The sequence below is a fragment of the Schistocerca americana genome, chromosome 11 (genome assembly GCF_021461395.2).
Source record: "Schistocerca americana isolate TAMUIC-IGC-003095 chromosome 11, iqSchAmer2.1, whole genome shotgun sequence".
NCBI classification, from domain to species: Eukaryota; Metazoa; Arthropoda; class Insecta; order Orthoptera; family Acrididae; genus Schistocerca; species Schistocerca americana.
This window is the reverse complement of record NC_060129.1, coordinates 28321677-28339099: the sequence shown is the minus strand read 5'-3', so window position 1 is coordinate 28339099 and position 17423 is coordinate 28321677. Positions and strand designations below refer to the sequence as shown.

General features: G+C 44.2%; 1 non-coding gene across 1 annotated transcript; it reads right to left on the bottom strand.

Annotated features, from left to right (window-relative positions):
• Positions 1-16998: 16998 nt before the first annotated feature.
• On the bottom strand, positions 16999-17072 carry Trnai-uau. The gene has a single exon. It is a non-coding gene; the product is annotated as a tRNA-Ile (tRNA).
• Positions 17073-17423: the final 351 nt, after the last annotated feature.

Below are 17423 nucleotides of genomic sequence, written 5' to 3'. Positions count from 1 at the left end.
ACATGACGGTACTCCAGCCCACTTCGCCGTAAATGTCCGGATGCATCTCAATCGTGTCTTCCCTGGTCGGTGGATCAGATCAGAGGGTCCAGTTGCATGACCTACTCATCCACCGGATCTTAACCTGTGCGATTTCTAGTTTTGAGGCCATCCGAAAAGTATCGTGTATGCAGAGCCCATTCAAGATGTAGAGACGCAGGAGCACCATATTCATGCTGCCTTTGGCACTGTTCAGATGCAGCCTGGCCGATGTCGAGGAGTGAGACAGAACATGCTATGGCGCTTACACTCATGTGTTGAGGCAAATGGAAACCATTTTCTACAGACACTGTAGCTGTGGCTGCACGGTACAGCGTGCGTCAGACCGCAGCCTCTATAACAACGTATGATTGAATAAATGGTCTCTTGTATGGAAACAATGCATTTCTGGACATAAATTCATTACACATTTTTTGTTCCGTATCTCCTCATCGATCAATCCCTAGAGTTTGTACACAGTGGAAAGAAAAATCATCCTGTACTTCAATTGAACAAATAGTCCTGCTAATGGAAAAGACATGTGTAACACTATTATATGGGGAATTGTGCATACAGTATAATGTTTTCCCTTTCACAGGATTTGACAGTGATGTGAGACTAATGAGTACAGGAATCAGACTATTAGTAACTTTTCCACCTTTTCTACCTGTTAGAAAGAAATGAAGAAAAAATAGAGTAATACTAAATCCAGGATCTTTCTGTACCAAGTTCAATAAGAGGTTTGTTTAATGGATTTACGGTCGCCAGCTTATCTAGACAAAGAAATGGTTAAGTTTCAGAAAAGCAGAAGAACTAAAATGGTCTACTTTCCTGCTGTTCCCTAATTTAACTTTACAAATAACTATGAGGATATGCATCTGAGAAAGACACACCAATCTTTTAGCTACTACACCACATACATACATATATAGTTTCAATCTAGAAAGGCCGCAAATTTTTAATTATTGTTATGTGTTAAAATTAAAAAAACAGCCAGGGAGGACTTCTATGACTCTGTGTAACCAACAAACTAAATACTTAAATATGCTAATAGCATCTTTACAGCTTTCTCTTAACAAATGATTTGTCAAAAGCCAAAGTAAGGGAGGGTGTGCTCACTCTCTATTGTCATTCAGTATGTGTATGAAATCCTACTTCAGTGTTACTCAGCTTCATAAGCAATTTTCTTTTCATAACTTTTTGTACTTTACTGTATTTCATTTCTGTACTTTACTCAAAACTTCATTACTCATTTTCACTTTAAAAAATTACTCATAACAATTATTTTCAGACTTAGGTTCAAATATGAAAGTTAGTGCCTGTAGACAGAGAATAAAGCACTTCAGATAATTTTATAGCAAGTTTACTCGGAATAATGAAACATCGGGAAAGTACCCTATATAGGAGAATGAGTAAGAATAAATAACAGATGAAAAAAATTTTGTTTTTTAGCACAATAATTATTCAGAAAAAGTTAATTTTGAATTAATAGTTCACGCTTCTACTATTCTAATTATACTGTTCGTAACCTGCTGGCTGTAGCCGTTGTGTAGAATATTTTAGGGAGTTGGATCAAAAAATTTTATTTCAAAGGAACCAGTCAAATCTCTACAAGTTGTCTCCCAGAACAAGTTCCTGTGTGCCTACGTGACTCAAGTAGCCTGCCTTTCAGAATCGAGGCCGTTCTGTCCAGTTAAAGTGAAACGATCTTGTTCTATCGTTCCATATCTTTCTCATTAAATTTCCGGTGCAAGAGAATTAATAGCGAGAGGGTTTTTCTCTGCAGAGATAAATCAGTTGGTAACGAGTAGGACAAAATTGACCAAGCGTCGTTTATTTATTTATTTATTTTATTTAACGTTTGCCACGTTTCTTGCATCCTTTCCCTTGCGCGACCTGGGCTGCATGAGTGAGAAATTATGTGAAGTAGCAGAAAGATTTAGTCAGAGTCGGTTGAGTAGAGTGGTTCTGTGGTAGGGTAGTACTAACCAACACTCAAGCGCAAACAAGTTTGACGAAGACAAAATGTCAGGGAGGTCGCGAAGGCACGCGTATTGGGTCAGGTTGGCGAACCACCCCCTCCACACCCGCTTTTGAACGTCGAATGGTTAGGTGATGTGGCCTGCAGTACAGTGGTTCCTGTGTAGCGGCGCTGTGCAGGCATTCAAGGCTTACCTCTCCGTTTTATGATAGTATTATCAAAGGTATTAGGGTGTTGCAAATCTGTTCGTTACTAAGGTCCAGATGTTGAAATCAAATGGGAGATTACCTTGAAACCCGCATAAGGGAGTTTATTTTTTTTAATTTGATTAAATTTCATTAAGAACTTTGCGTTTCATCCTCGGTCAGGTACGCACCATGGGCCTTAAGCTCACAGTCGTATTATTGCTCTGAGCGTAATGGAAAGTTAATTCATTTAATGTACGTTAATGTGTTTCTTTCACAGCGATATTTTGGGGGATCTTTCTGATTTCTGATATGTTTTATTTGTGTAATTAGTTTCCCGCCATGTGGTCGGTTGGAGCAACCGCCGCATTAGTAAAGTGTAGGTTCGTTCCAAAAACGTATAGTAGCGTCACTACAGTTTCGTGTAGCTCAATTCCGAAAAGGTAAATTTGTGCGGACAAAAAGAACTCTGAATCATGAAATGCGTGCGTATTCACTTTGGCGCGAAACTGTGTCAACGGTCGATAACAGGAAGGTGGGACATATCAATGATACAAGGTACAAGTAAATAATTATACGGTAGTGCGAGAGTGGAAGATACGACAAAAAAAATCTTGTGAGAATTTTTGCAGTTCTGTTGGCTACCCCAAACTTGACCACGTGTGTGAACTAGTACCAAGGTGATAGTTAGTAAATGTTACTTGTGCCCTCCTTAACTATTTGACTTGCTTATAACGAAGTGTATTACAGAAAATACTCGGGTTAAACTCTTGTGAGCCACGCTCTCTTTCTTCTGGCGCATCGCCAGAGGGGGTCACGGTGCTCAGCGTGCGATCGCTGGCGGCTTTCGGAGAGAGAGGACGTACCAGCGTACGGGCAGGTGGTGGTAGGCGACCCGCGCGGACGGCTGCATATCGCGAGTGGCACTGTATCGTATAGAGAGCTGTTTTGAGGTGGGAAGCCACGCCTCGTCTCAGTTTGTGTTGCGACTCATCCAGAAGGGCCGTTTGTATTGTCCCATTCCCAGCTTCTTGTGGTAAGATTGCTCTTTCCATATGTATGTACCCCCCCCCCCCCCTCCCCTTAAAGAGGACGTGGTGGTTTAAACTGTGGCCGTTGGTATTCGAAGCTGCCTCACGCAGACTAGACTCTTGGTTGCTGGTATGTGCCGGTTGTTCGCTGTTTATTTTGCTGCTTGCAAGGTTGCATCGGCGAGATTGGTGAGGCGACACTCACCATTTGACAGATTGAATCTGCCTGTGCTAGCGTGTGTGTACACCGTTAAATGATATATTGTCAACTTGATCTGCAAGTTCGCATCTTGCGGATTCGTGTTGTGGCTTTCTTGTAGTGTTCCCCAAATTCTCCTGTTGTTATTAACGTGCACCTCTGAATGACAGTTTGTTTAATGGCAAGCAACAAGAGGAGCCTTTCGACAAAGCAACGTTGAGTGTTCAATGAGCGTACAGTTCAAAATACTGCTATTACCAAATGTTTTACAGCCGCAAGCAGTTGTACTCTGCGCTTGTGACTTGGTTGATTGCATAGTTTTAGTTATATATGTGTGTGTGTGTGTGTTGCTATTTAAGCCCTTTTTATGTACGTATATGTTGGGTCGCAGCAGGTCTGGCGACTGATTATTAGCGCTGTCAGCAAGATAACATAGTTCTGGTTTTTTGTATTAAGCAAGCTGTCTATTCTGAGACGCACCACTCGCTATCTCTGTCAGAGCCTGTATTGCTCGATTCCTCGGAACTTGGCCTACGCCTCCCACTCCCACTTAACGATTGATCCAGACTTGAGTAGGACCATATCAATGGTAGCAGAGCGTGGTTTTTTCCGGATTACGAGCATAGCGTTTCGGGTTTCAAACGAGCATGGCCACCAGGAGCTGTCCAGGGTTGTCATACTTAAAAATTGACCATCTGCATTATGAGCTCACCATTCGTCAACCCAGGGGACCGTAACCGAGTTAGTAAATAGGTTGCGGGCTACATTACATGAGCCAGTTGTCATTTCTACTGTCATCCTGGGGAAGGTTGACCAAGTTATACTTTTGACTGAGCAGGCTGTTGACCAGCTCGAGAAAAACTTGAATTTTCTCGAGAGTACTCTAGTCACTTCGAAACAAAGGGCAAGAATTCAGACCCAACTTTGTCACTGGTGGGCCAGATCAGGTGATCTTAGCTCCATGCAAACCGATAAATGATCCAAGGAAGACATAGACGAGTTAGCTATCATTATCAGAAATACTCAGTTACAAGCCAAAGCCAGTACTATTGGGATAGAGGAAGAATTCGAAGTTATGCATAACCAAACACTCCATCCAGGCAGTCCCCAACAGCAAGGTGCTGGCGTACCGGAGGGAGAGGTGATGGTAGAGTTTGCCAGGTTGCCGAACCTGGTCATGCATTTGCTCTGAGATGTCACCCAGCTCGTCATTGACAGTATTGACAAAATTCAACATTTTCTCTGGTTGGTCGTGCGTCTCCAGCTGCATCTGAGGTGCTGGGGGTGCTGGAAGCTACCATTTTGCGTTTGTTCTATCCGCTCAGTGTGGGGACCCTGTCTGGGATCTTCTAGGATCCCGCTAGTAGCCGCTGTTTCATTTCGCCTTTTGGACAGTGTATTTGGTGATATGAAGTCTGAATTCCATTATAATTATTTGGATTACATAGTCATCTACAGTAAGACCTTTGACGAACACTTAAATCATTTGGAATCCATTCTGGAGAGATTGTGGCGTGCTGGTCTGACCGTTAAACCGTCCAAGATCGCGTTGGCCAGAAAACAAATTTCCTTCCTTGGGCATGTGGTTTCTCATGACGGAATCTGCATTGATCAGGAGCGGACCACCAGTCTTAGAAATTTTCATCCGCCCACCAGTAAGAAGGGCGTCGCAAGTTTGATCGGGATGGCCAATTATTTCAGGAAGTTTGTGCCGAATTTTGCTCAGCTAGCTGCCCTACTTAACAACTTACACAAGAAAGGGGTGAGCTTTGTTTTGGGAGAGAGGCAACAAGCCGCCTTTGACGCCCTGAAAATTGCCCTCACCAACCCCCCCGGTCTTGGCCATCCCTGATTCATTCACCGAATCATTATCCAGACCGACGTATCAAGCATCGGCATTGCTGCCGTCCTCCTGCAGCAAATTGAGGAGGATAGTCACCCTGTGGCCTTCGCCTCTAGGTGTCTGTCCGAAGCCGAATTGAAGTACTCCATGTACGAATGTGAAGCTCTCACTGTTTTGTTCGTCCTTGAGAAGTTTAAATTCTATCTCGAGCATAGGGAGTTCGACCTCAAGATGGATAACCAGGCATTAAGCTGAGCATTAGTCAGACCCAAAAAAACAGGGCCTATTGCTAGGTGGACAGTATGCATATCGTCTTTCTCTTTTAAGGTTCGCCATATTAAAGGGGCCGAGAACCAGGTCGCCAATGTGCTGAGTCGCATGTTTGAGGAGAAAGGGGAAGATCTTAAAAAGGACACCTGCCAGGACGCTATCCTCGTTGGAACTGTCCTGTCCGAGATCCCTGAACAATTTGTTGACCTCAAAGTACAGCAGTCACAGGATCCCATCTTGGGGCTCATTAGGTGGGCCCTGTTGAATGGGGAGGAGGTCCATGGTTACACCTTACAGAGAGGAGTCATATGTCGTCGGTTTGGCAGGTCCAATCAGGGTAGGATTTGCTTGCCCCAGAGCCTTGGTAAGCCCACCTTTAAGTATTTTCATACTTCACTCGTAGGCGGATATTTAGGGGTGGCCAAAACGAGCCAGCATTTCACCTGGCCCGCGATTTATAAGGATGTCCGTTGATTAATTAGGCAATGTGAGGCCTGTAAAATAGGGAAACCGGGAAATAACATTCGTCAGGGATTATTGCAATCCGACCGAGAGGTTACCCCCATGGATAAGGTCTTCATTGATCACATGGGATCCTTACCCAGGACCAAGAACGAGAACCGCTATATTTTGGTCATTGTGGATGCCTTTAGCCACTTCACATGACTCCTGGTCAGCAACAATGCACCCAGCTTTATTTCAAAAAAGGTTTTCCAGGGTCTACTTTAATAATTCCATCAAACATGTTACCACCACACCTTACTATCTGCAGCCAGAACCTAAAGGCAGCCTTAATTATTTATCATGCCAGTGTGCTGAACAAGTGGAATTTGTCACTGCCATAGTTCAATCTTGCTTTTACCACTGCTCAGCATGAGGCTTCCGGCGCGACCCCCGACCTCCCTCATTCTTGCTTACCCAATTAATACTCCCCTAGCCAATCTGTGGAATATCAAGGACCTCTTACCACCAAATTTGGATCCGCATCAAATTAAGTGCAATTGGGAGAACGCTAGGCGCAGTATTAAGCAAGCACACCTCTGGCAAGCTTAGCGCTATAGCTGTGGTAGGGTGCCGGTCCAAATAAAGGTAGGGGATCAGGTTTTTGTATGTAACTTTAACGCCCATGTGACCAGGGGAGCACCTAGTGTCGGTAAGTTAGCCCCCCATTTTATTGGCTCATGCCAGGTCCGTCAGCCAATGGGTCCAGTCAACTTCCTGGTTTAAAACCTTGCTAACCATAGGTTCATTCGGGTGCGTGTTAGTCAAACTAAAGCCTAAGTTGCCATGCTGCCATCTTTTGCTATTCACTCCCCCCCTTCCCCCTCTAACTTTATCTCGAAACGAAGAGGTTGAGCTGTGCTCTCTTTCCTCTGGCGCATCGCCAGAGGGGGTCACGGTGCTTAGCGCGCGATTACTGGCAGCTTTCGGAGAGAGAGGACATACTAGCGTACGGGCAGTTGGTGGTAGGTGGCCCACGTGGACGGCCGCATTTCGCGAGTGGGACTGTATCGTACAATAAGCTGTTTGGAGATGGGAAACGAGTCGTCATCGCGGTTTGTGTTGCGACTCATCCAGAATGCTGTTGAGGTGATGTGCCTGGAGGCATGACATTCTGCCGTTTGTATTATCGAGTTCCTGGCTTCTTGTGGTTTCTCTTTCCTTATGTATTGTGCCCCCTCCCCCCACCCGACATCCCAAAGAGGACGTTGTGGTTTAAACTGCTGCCGTTCATCTGTGGAACGGTGGCCATTGGTATTCGAAGCTGCCTCACGTAGACTACACTCATGGTTGCTATAATGTGCCGGTTGTTCGCTATTTATTTTGTTGCTAGCAAGGCTATACCGGTGAGATTACCTCCTTGACAGTTTGAATCTGCCTGTGGTCACGTATGTGTGTTCACCGTTAAATGGTATATTGTCAACTTGATCTGCAAGTTCGCATCTTGCGCATTCACGTCGTGGCTTTCTGGTAGTGTTCCCCGAATTTTGCTGATGTTGTTAACGTCCACTGTTGAATGGCAATTTGTTTAACTATAATCAAATGAACACCCTTAGCTGCTTACAGGCGTTGACATACGTCAACGGGGACAGATGAAAATGTGTGCCCCGACCGGGGCTCGAACCCGGGATCTCCTGCTTACATGACAGACGCTCTATCCATCTGAGCCACCGAGAACACAGAGGATAGCTCGACTGCAGGGATTTATCTCTGGCACGCCTCCCGCGAAACCCACATCCTCAACCTATTGTGCCGCACTACGAATATACTTATTACTCGCGGCGCATTGCCGATTCCCGTAAGACTTCGGGTACTGTTTGGGCATTCGCACAGAAGAAGAAGAAGATGGTCAAGTGGCCGGACGTGTGCGAAAGAACAGATACCATCTTAGTAAATAAATTTGTTTAACGGCAAGCAACAATGAGAGCCTTTTGACAGAACGCTGTTGAGTGTTCAATGAGCGTACAGTTGAAATTACTGTTTTAAGCAAATACGTCGTTGCTCTGTGATTTTTAATAACTCGGTAAGATTACTACCTTTCGACAGAGCGCCATTGATATTTCCTGTTGTTATTGACGTGCACCGTTGAATGACAATTTTTTTTTAACGGCATGCTACAAGAAGAGCCTTTCGACGGAGTGCCGTTTAGTGTTCAATCAGTGTACAGTTGAAAATACTGTTACTACCAAATGTTTTACAGCCACTAGCAGTTGTACTCTGCGCTTGTGACTTGGTTGATTACATAGTTGTAGTTTTTTTAATACGTTGCTGTTTAAGCCCTTTTTATGTATGTGTATGCTGGGTCGTAGCGGGTAAGGCGACTAAGTATTAATGATGTCAGTAACACCTGCTACTTGTTGTTTCAACGACTATCTTGTTGTAGTCCTTTATTTATGTCTGTTAATATTTAAAAGGTAAAATAATTCTGGACATTTAATAGTCTTACCCGCAACAGGTTTACCTGGTAACTTACGGCCATCATATGTAGTATTCTGGGCTTGTTGCTTGGTTGATTACATTTTCCTAGTTTTATGTTCATACGTGCTGTTTAAATCCTGTGTGTGTGTGTGTGTGTGTGTGTGTGTGTGTGTGTGTGTGTGTGTGTATGTATGTTTGATCGTAACAGGTCTGAGAATGAACCTATCATTATTGAGCTTTGTGCCCTGGTTGTTGGTTTGATTGCCTAGTGACCATAACTTTGGTATATCCTTTTATGTACATTCTTCCGACTTAAGGTTTGGAAAGACAAGAATCGTCTGTATTTATGATAATTGCAGGGCCGACATTGGTTTCCGATGTTCCGCACCCAACCGTGACCTCGTATGCTGTATCTTGGAGTTGTCTATTCTAAGGCGCACCACTCGCTATCTCTGTCGGAGCCTTTATTGCTCGATTCCCCGGGAACTTGGCCTAGCCCTCCCTCTCCCACTCCTACTTAACGATAAATCCAGAATTGAGTAGAACCATATCACCTTGTACCTCTGTAAAGTTCCGATTTTAATGCCTATTGATGAAATGGGGATTTACATAATTTTTCCCGCCATTTGATAGTCCGTGCTTCTTGTGGCCCCATAACTACTTTGATTTAAATACACTGAAGTATACTAACAAATGTTCAGGGTAAACTATTGTACCGCAGATGGCTGTGATTTTATTGACATTTATTCTGTTGGGATGGAGACTTGCAAAATTTTCCCGCCACACGATAGTGAATGTTCTTGCACTCCCAGCTCAGTAACATGGAATTGTTTTGGAATGCAGGATTAAACCAAAACTGCCAGTCAGGGTCAAGTGAACCACTTGCTACCACTTCTACGACGCACTTTTTAATAAAGTTTGAAATAATTGGGCAGATACGCTTCCACCCTGGCCGAGTCCACTTGTAGTGTCTTTTGCTGAACTTGTTTCTGCGTGGCCTATAGTAATTAAATTTAATAGCAATAGAAGGTACGGCTTTAGGTACAAGCGTGTGCCTGCATAAAATTCCACCGTAGCCAGGTCTTCGCGACCCTCTCCCTTTCCATAATTACGTGGTGAAAGTTAAGTCGTGTTTATTAGAGGGACTATTTGTCATGATGTATAACATGTTGCGATTGCTGAGGATGGGCAGTAATTAGTTCCAATAGATACATGGCTAATTGTTCAAATGCTACAGGTAGTCAATAAATATCAACTAACCGAGATCCTCTACTCATTATTTCCTCCGTTTATCATTAACAGCTTAAAGAATACGTGAAACCTCTCTAGAAAATGGAAAATAGTAAGTGATAGAATATCACTTAGAGATGACAGGCAAACTCCGACAAATTAGTCACTACCTCAGTTGCATAAGTATAACCAAAGCTCTATACATCCTGTTAAGCCATGCATAGCTGCCTTCTGTAGTGGTTATAAAAATTGCGTTATCCATTGCTTTCAAGTTTTTACAGGTAAGTTAAACCCACACACTAAAGATTACTAATACCCCAGCAGTACTTGCAGGGGCCTGTAATTTCGTGGAGCACACGACTTTTGTAAACCAGTACAACAGACGATAACCTGCAGAAGCATTAGGACACGATAAGCGACTGCAAACATCCTACCCAGTTGAATTTTATCAGTACCATCGGTAGGCAGGTTACGTTGCACTTTTATTTGAAACTGCTAAATCAACCCAAATATCTAAGCTACTGGGATGTAAGGCCATAGGTGACTCTCCAATCGGGTCCTAGTTGCATAAATCTCGTAACTTTAGTAACGTTGTGGTTACCTGCTCTAATATAATGAAGATGGACCCTACAGAGTTACGTGAAGAATGGAAAAATATGGACGTCACTGAAATGTAGAACTAAATGAGGAGAGTCAATGGCAAATTGGAACAATCGGCGACTCTTACTCTAACGTTTAGTAATCTGGAATTACCTGAACATATCCTTGCAGGCAATATCCATATTACGGTTCGAAAATTTGTACCTAACCTAATGCAATGCTACAGATGTCAAAGATTTGGCCATACCACTATTGGATGTAATGACAGGGCTATGTGTGGCCATTGTGGAGGCTCACCTCACGAATCAGGCAATTCTTGTAAACTTCCTTCGAAATGTGTAAACTGCTCGAGGCATCACCCAGTGTAGAGCAGAAAGTTTGGGGATTACAACGAGGAAAAGAAATTCAGGAGTTGAAAGTAAAGAAGCACATACCCTATGGTGCAGCTATAAAAGCTTTCAAAGCTACGCAACCTCCCGTTTTCGCTACTTCCTTTGCGCCAGCCCTTAATACGCTGTCGCTAAGTGTGATGACTCCACACACTCAGACCACAGCTTCAAGTAAGAGCACATGCACTTGTCGGTGTACCTGTGAGGGAAACGCTCCACTCGAAGCTGAAGTCGTTTGGAAACAGTCAGCAGTGGGCTTACCACCTAAGCCACATACCATTAACCACCATTACAAGCCAACTAAGCCATCCCCGCATCCCAGGCAACGACATCCTCCCATCAGTAAAGAAAAACGTCCTTCGAAAAGTAGTTCCTAATCCAAGAAAGCGGTAGTTAAACCTTCAGATAGGCGATCGCTCTCCCTCTCTGATTGGGACTATGCTCTGGAGGATATCCAATTGGAGGAATAGGAGAGCCGGGAACTGGCTAACATTCCTCCTGACCTCCCCAGTAAATCAGTGCTTCGGAGTGTGAAAGAAAAGACCAACCATTGCTAAAAAATGGCCCCCACATGTATTGCAGTGGAATTGTAATATATATCGCTCACATTTGGAAGAATTACAGTTCCTACTCCAGGACATCTACTTACAAGAAACCCATCTTAAAGTCACCAAGACACCCACATTACAGGGTTATCACCCATACAGCAAGGATGATACTACAGGAGACAGGCCATGCAAGCAATTGCTGTAAAAGTTCTTGCACGCTTTAATATCACACTGTGTTCTTTGCACCTTCTGCCTAATGATGTTTTTGGATGCAGATGCGCTGGCAGAACTCTTCCGGGCACTCCCATGCCCATACCTCCTTGTGGAGGACTTCAGTGCACACAAAGTGCTGTGGGGCTTGGCTACCACTTGCTGCAGAGGTCGTATGATCAGGCGACTTGTCCATTCTGAGAATATCTGCCTTCTCAACACGGGTCATATGACACATGCTTCCACAGCTATAGGTACTTTTTCAGCCATTGACCTTTGCTTTTGTTCTGGAGCTCTTGCAGATTCAGTTCTGTGGGAAGTGGCTCCAGATTTACTTTCTAGTGACCACTACCCAATGCGGATCCGTATGACAACTAGGACGCTGGCTGACAGGGGACCATGTAGATGGATGATACAAAGGGAGAATTGGTTGCAGTATAGTCGAAAGACTATTTTTGAACAAAAGGATTGTGCACAAGAGACAATGGTCCTTATCACTCGTGAGATCCAAGGAGCTGCTGCAGAGCCCATCCCCCAATCTAGTAACCACCTCAGACGGCGGCCTGTACCTTGGTCGATTGACAACTGTTGACTGACAATCAGGGCCAGATGAACAGCTCTGTAGAACTTCAAACATTGTCCAGAAAACCTTCATGTATTCAGATCTGCGAGAGCACATCCGAGGAGAATGTTAAATGAATGGAAAAAGGCTTCCTGGAGAGAATTCGTGACTTCCATTAATTGGTCCACCTTCACTGTGCAAGTTTGGGAATGAATAAGATGGATTTCAGGTGGGGGCAGTACACGTCCCCTTACAGCCTTGTTAAGTAATGGGGTCTTTGTGAACACGTCAGAAGACATGGCTCAGGTTTTAGCTGAACACTTTTCTTAATGTCACTTTGTCATCCAGACAAGCCCCTGTTTTTCAGGTGTTCCATAGGACTGCAGAGATGAGGACGCTCAATTTCTTCTCGCATAATGAGGAAGTCTACAACCTTCCATTCTCCATGTGGGAACTGGAATTCACTTTGTCTGAAGTCAGAGACACTGCTCCAGACCTGATGAGATCCGTTATGCCATGCTTCGTCATCTGGGCCCTGAAGTGAAAGAACAGCTCCTTTCTTGTTTTAATCAGATCTAGTTTGATGGACGGTACCCCATGACTTGGAAGAAGGCTATATTAATTCAATTCTGGAAGCCAGGCAAGGAGAGTAGTGCCCCTAACAGTTACCAGAGTGTATCCTTTATCAGTTGTATGAGTAAGACTCTTGAACGCATGGTCAACTACTGCCTTGTCTGACTGCTCGATTCCCAAGTCACCTGAGGCACTCCGAGTGCGGTTTCAGGCGCTACTGTCCCACCCTTAACAACTTAATTCTACCGGAGACGGCGACATGTCCTCATGCTGGAACCATTTGGTTTTTATGTTTTTTTAACCCGAAAAGCACATGATACTACTTGGAGGTACAACATCCTTCACAACTTCATGAATGGGGACTATGTGGACACGTGCCACTTCTTACCCAATCTTTTCTTGAGAACAGGCGTTTTCGATAGCCCATTAGTTATGCCTTGTCTGACTGCTATGTTCAAGAGAATGGGGTCTGCCAAGGCAGTGCTCTCAGTGTCACATTGTTTGCCATCGCTATCAATGACATTGCCTCTACAGTCAGAAGCCCTGTCAAATGATCTTTGTTTGCTTCTCTTCCTTGGATTTTAAAATTACGGCGAGGCAGCTACAGTTGGCCATTAGGAGGCTGGAAACCTGAGCCAGGACAACTGGTTTTCGATTCTCACCTTAGAAAACTGCATCTGTCAATTTTAACAGTGCTTGTCGAAAATTTAACCAACCAGTGCTCACAATGGGGGACAATATTTTACGTTTTCAAGGAACTATACGCTTTTTGGGTTTATAATTTAGCTCCATATTGACTTGTCTCGCACACCTGAAGGACCTATGAACAAAGCAGCGTGGCCTACAGATCAGACTGTCCTTTCTACCTCAAGATGTTAGATGGTGTCCACCATAAGGCCGTTTGGTTATCGGCTGAAGCGTTTTGGACCAGCCCAATCCCGAGTCTGTGTGCAGAGGCTACTGAACCACCACTCTGGATTTGGCGACGTATCCTTTTGGCTCGACAGGCGCTGAAAATCTCTGCATCACCTCAGTCACTGACAATTAGTTTAGTGGCCCAGCCCACTTTTTAATGGCTATTCAGGAATCGGCCCCATGCGACCAAGTCATTTGGGATATGTGCTACATACTGTCTCAAGGATCTGAATCTGACAGGCATCAATCCATGACTCCTTACAGCAGCTCAAACATCGTGGCAAGGAGTTGACCTTTCGCTGGGTACCTGGTCACATTGGATACAGAGCAACGACATGGTCGACAAAGCAGGCAACAAAGCATGTCAGGATGGTGCTGTCCACCAATGTCCCATCCCGTTGCACATCATCTCATTTTCTGACAGATGCATCATGTGTCAGTGGGAGAGTGCATGGTTGCAGGTGACAGAAAACAAACTGAGGTCGCTAAAACTGAACACAAAAGCACGGCGGACCAGGTCAGCCTCACCACTATAAGGAGGTTCTGAGTAGCAGACTGTGCATCAGACATAGTTCTTTAACACATGGCTTCCTCCTACAGCAGGAGGATTTACCACTCTGTGAAGTTTGTGGTATGCCGCTTTCAGTTCAGCATATTGTGGCTATGTGTGTCCTATATACTGATATTAGGGCAGCCCTCAGTCTCGATGGAGATTTGCCCACCGTCCTTGCAGATACTAATTCCAGTGTCACAAGGTTGGTGAAATTTTGTCAACTGTCAGGCCTCACTCCTCAATTGGTGGGGAAGGGAGGCAAACTTTAATACATTATAAACTGCTCCACATGTGAGGCAGCCTTCGTCCCCACCCATGAGATTCCCATGCTGACTTTTCGTCAGGGTGCTGATGACCATGATGTCGAGCGCCCCTCACCTGAAATAATCATCATAATCATCATCTTTATGGTGTCCATATACACCTACTGGTCAAGGTAATGTAATGTATGTGACCTGATGGCGTATGTGAAGGAAGTGCTCACCATAATGTGTCATGACCAGAACCTAACGTAATTTCATTAGATACCAAAACTGAGTAATCTTAAAGCCACTAAATATTGTCTCCAGAACAGTACATGTAAAAGCTAGAAAGCTTCTATCGTAGCTGGATGTTTCAGTTTTTATATAGAAACATCTGTCTGGACGAAACAAGAGAGTCGTTCCATAGAATTCGCCTTCAAAATATGATTGAAGTACCAGATAAGAGCTGCGCAGGATTAGCCGAGCGGTCTAAGGCGCTGCAGTCATGGACTGTACGGCTGGTCCTGGCGGAGGTTCGAGTCCTCCCTCGGGCATGGGTGTGTGTGTTTGTCCTTAGCATAATTTAGGTTAAGTAATGTGTAAGCTTAGGGACTGATGACCTTAGCAGTTAAGTCCCATAAGGTTTCACACACATCTGAACATTTTTGAACCAGATATGATTCCTTACAAAAATTTAGTGTGTTAATGAGGAAGTACGCAGTAATTCTACCGTAACAGATGTATTCGCCCTGGATGGGGCATGGTTTTGTAAGATAAGATACATATACCGTTCGTACCAATTCCTAGTACAGTCTGCTAGTATAGTCTACAGGATGTCTCAAAAGCTACGGCACAACATCAAAGTGATATAACTAGACTTGTAATTAACTTGGAGAAAAAACCTAAAGTTTGGTCTGACGCAATTCTACGTGAGGTAATGAATAAATGTTCTGCCTCTTCAGATGACAAGAGCAACGTACCTGGAAAAAAGTCTTCCTTTTTTGTTGCAGAGTTGTGTAGGACCACCACAAACGAATCGCAGAATGGTTGGCGCCTTTGTTTATTGCAACACAGTCAGGCACCAAAAACGATAGATACTTCGGGACTCGACACGGGAAACCACCAGCTTCTCGTCTATCCATAAGAGAATGGCGCCGGAACTCCAAGTAAAGAGCGAGAGTGCATTTCAACCACCATGTAAGCAATCCAAGGAGAAGTGACGAAAATACAGAGAGAATTCGGCAGGCTTTTCCATCCCTCCCAACATAACTCTGCTCTTAAGGCATCAAAAGAACCGCGAATCGCTCATGCGGCAGTGCAGCGATATTTCAAGTATTTTAAATATTAGGTCCCACGCCAAGAACGGATTCACTCTTATTTCGCTGACGAACTCTTGCATGTACTTTTTTTTTTTACCGTTTTCATTTACTTCATGCAACCGCCATTACTCGCGGGAGAGTTAAAACTGCCAACTTTCCGCGGCGCTAGCAGCGACAATAAGACGCTGAGACAGCGACAAAGCTCTGTTGGGCTGTAGGAGGCGCAGAATTAAGCGAAAAATCAACTCGGCTTCTGCATTAATACCATCTGAATTTGATTAATGTCTAAAATGTGTTCACTATCAGTACCTGCCATTATGAAAATATGATGCTGATTTCGTCATTTTGTACATCGCGTGCTGGCTTCCCAGTGACGTGGCGGAATATAAGTGTACGAGCGGGTTGGGAGTCATTCAGTAATATCTGCGTATCGTACGTAAAAACTGAATAATTTAACCAATGCTGTTTGAGCGGTTTGCCGTCCACCGAGGTTACACAGAGTGCGGGAAAGAGTTTGACACTGAAGAGTAGGATGGAGAGACAGTACGAAACATGGGAGTATAGCAACTAAGGTTCGCAACTGCGCATTTTCGGCGCTAAAGGAACGTAATCGAAGTCTGACATGTGGACGTTTTTGCTCAAAATAAAAGGTAATTCACAGGAAATGTATATGCACACACAATCTTTGCATCAACCAGTCTTCACAATGAGGAAAAGAATGACTTAAAGCAATACATCCCCATGTATTTACTTAGCTCACTTACCACATCGCACTTCTTTAGAAATGAAAAGAATCACATGATCCTGTTCCACGTCTTAGAAGGATCAAAGTAAATGACAAGGCAGCCACCACTTAATTAACGGGAGTATCTTGTAGAAAAAGTTGAAACTTACCACGGGTTTCATGCTGCCATAGCGCCGTAAGCACTCAACTGCGAGCACTATTTCCTGTACTCTATTCCCTTCGTCTGACGCTGTATTTCTGTCCTAACCTATTGGTTAAATTGTTTTCTGGCACCGTGTTTACGACAGACGTGACGCGACCGACCAATGGCCGAATACACTTAATCTTTGGAAGAAAGTGCTAAAAGACGGGAGTTTGCGATGTCGGATATTTAAACGCGACAGAAAGCAGACATTACAATAGGATATGAAAATGACAACTTTTCGTTTTACATGGTCATTAAAAAATTGCGGTATTATTTTAATATGTTGCAGGAATGTTAAGCAGACTACGGCAGAATTCCCAGATGGAAGACGCTACAGAAGTATTAGCGTGTCACCAACAGAGCACACGCGATCCGCTGGTCGAGTCGGAAACAGTGCCAAAAAATAAAATGATAATTAATCCAAACCCTCAGCTGCCGACAGGTACTGTTGATATACAGCGATGGTGGCAGCTGAAAACGTGTGCCCCGACCGGGACTCGAACCCAGGATCTCCTGCGTATATGGCAGATGCTCTATCCACCTGAGCCACCGAGGACTGACTACAGCGCCACTGTCCACAACGTATATTCGTAATGTTCCAAACAGATATTTGCCCATTCACTCATTACGCGTGCCAGACTAAGCTGACGAGTCCCGTAAGAGTTCGAGCAAACTGTGCACATTCGCACAGAAGAAGGTAAAGGGCCGGGTAGCCTTTAACTATATGAAGATAGTGGCTGTTCTCGAAAGAACAGATACCATTGATAACCGTGCAGCTTCTCTAGAAACTTTTCACGGGAAGCGTGTTCTTTCGAGGACAGATACTATCTTCATATAGCCAAAAAATAAGTTCTGCACTGTCAGTTTTGTGCTTGTAAGCCAGAGAGTAAAAGACAATCTGACATAA